Raw genomic sequence first — 2,579 nt, 5'->3', positions numbered from 1 at the left:
GCAGTACCAAGTGGGCTCGTGAAAACCGTTTCATTTTATCTTGATTCGTTTGTGTTTGGAAGACAATAAGGTATAAAATAAGCGACCGAATTCCATTGCGCTAGCGGTCATGACTCGAAAATACTTACGATGTGCGCTTGTTAATTCTGTTTTACTGATCAGAACAAGCTGAAACTTTGCAAGTTCTATCTGACTGCAGTACCAAGTGGGCTCGTGAAAACCGTTTCATTTTATCTTGATTCGTTTGTGTTTGGAAGACAATAAGGTATAAAATAAGCGACCGAATTCCATTGCGCTAGCGGTCATGACTCGAAAATACTTACGATGTGCGCTTGTTAATTCTGTTTTACTGATCAGAACAAGCTGAAACTTTGCAAGTTCTATCTGACTGCAGTACCAAGTGGGCTCGTGAAAACCGTTTCATTTTATCTTAATTCGTTTGTGTTTGGGAGACAGTAAAGTATAAAATAAGCGACCAAATTCTAATGCGCTAGCGGTCATGACTCGAAAATACTTACGATGTGCGCTTGTTAATTCTGTTTTACTGATCAGAACAAGCTGAAACTTTGCAAGTTCTATCTGACTGCAGTACCAAGTGGGCTCGTGAAAACCGTTTCATTTTATCTTAATTCGTTTGTGTTTGGGAGACAGTAAAGTATAAAATAAGCGACCAAATTCTAATGCGCTAGCGGTCATGACTCGAAAATACTTACGATGTGCGCTTGTTAATTCTGTTTTACTGATCAGAACAAGCTGAAACTTTGCAAGTTCTATCTGACTGCAGTACCAAGTGGGCTCGTGAAAACCGTTTCATTTTATCTTAATTCGTTTGTGTTTGGGAGACAGTAAAGTATAAAATAAGCGACCAAATTCTAATGCGCTAGCGGTCATGACTCGAAAATACTTACGATGTGCGCTTGTTAATTCTGTTTTACTGATCAGAACAAGCTGAAACTTTGCAAGTTCTATCTGACTGCAGTACCAAGTGGGCTCGTGAAAACCGTTTCATTTTATCTTGATTCGTTTGTGTTTGGAAGACAATAAGGTATAAAATAAGCGACCGAATTCCATTGCGCTAGCGGTCATGACTCGAAAATACTTACGATGTGCGCTTGTTAATTCTGTTTTACTGATCAGAACAAGCTGAAACTTTGCAAGTTCTATCTGACTGCAGTACCAAGTGGGCTCGTGAAAACCGTTTAATTTTATCTTGATTCGTTTGTGTTTGGAAGACAATAAGGTATAAAATAAGCGACCGAATTCCATTGCGCGAGCGGTCATGACTCGAAAATACTTACGATGTGCGCTTGTTAATTCTGTTTTACTGATCAGAACAAGCTGAAACTTTGCAAGTTCTATCTGACTGCAGTACCAAGTGGGATCGTGAAAACCGTTTCATTTTATCTTAATTCGTTTGTGTTTGGGAGACAGTAAAGTATAAAATAAGCGACCGAATTCTATTGCGCTAGCGGTCAAACTTTAAAAATACTTACGATGTGCGCTTGTTAATTCTGTTTTACTGATCAGAACAAGCTGAAACTTTGCAAGTTCTATCTGACTGCAGTACCAAGTGGGCTCGTGAAAACCGTTTCATTTTATCTTAATTCGTTTGTGTTTGGGAGACAGTAAAGTATAAAATAAGCGACCGAATTCTATTGCGCGAGCGGTCAAACTTTAAAAATACTTACGATGTGCGCTTGTTAATTCTGTTTTACTGATCAGAACAAGCTGAAACTTTGCAAGTTCTATCTGACTGCAGTACCAAGTGGGCTCGTGAAAACCGTTTCATTTTATCTTGATTCGTTTGTGTTTGGGAGACAGTAAAGTATAAAATAAGCGACCAAATTCTAATGCGCTAGCGGTCATGACTCGAAAATACTTACGATGTGCGCTTGTTAATTCTGTTTTACTGATCAGAACAAGCTGAAACTTTGCAAGTTCTATCTGACTGCAGTACCAAGTGGGCTCGTGAAAACCGTTTAATTTTATCTTAATTCGTTTGTGTTTGGGAGACAGTAAAGTATAAAATAAGCGACCAAATTCTAATGCGCTAGCGGTCATGACTCGAAAATACTTACGATGTGCGCTTGTTAATTCTGTTTTACTGATCAGAACAAGCTGAAACTTTGCAAGTTCTATCTGACTGCAGTACCAAGTGGGCTCGTGAAAACCGTTTAATTTTATCTTGATTCGTTTGTGTTTGGAAGACAATAAGGTATAAAATAAGCGACCGAATTCCATTGCGCTAGCGGTCATGACTCGAAAATACTTACGATGTGCGCTTGTTAATTCTGTTTTACTGATCAGAACAAGCTGAAACTTTGCAAGTTCTATCTGACTGCAGTACCAAGTGGGCTCGTGAAAACCGTTTCATTTTATCTTGATTCGTTTGTGTTTGGAAGACAATAAGGTATAAAATAAGCGACCGAATTCCATTGCGCTAGCGGTCATGACTCGAAAATACTTACGATGTGCGCTTGTTAATTCTGTTTTACTGATCAGAACAAGCTGAAACTTTGCAAGTTCTATCTGACTGCAGTACCAAGTGGGCTCGTGAAAACCGTTTCATTTTATCTTGA

This window comes from Phallusia mammillata, chromosome 3 (genome assembly GCF_965637545.1).
Source record: "Phallusia mammillata chromosome 3, kaPhaMamm4.hap1.1, whole genome shotgun sequence".
Classification (NCBI taxonomy): domain Eukaryota; kingdom Metazoa; phylum Chordata; class Ascidiacea; order Phlebobranchia; family Ascidiidae; genus Phallusia; species Phallusia mammillata.
The sequence above is the reverse complement of the archived record's forward strand: the minus strand, read 5'-3'. Positions refer to the sequence as shown.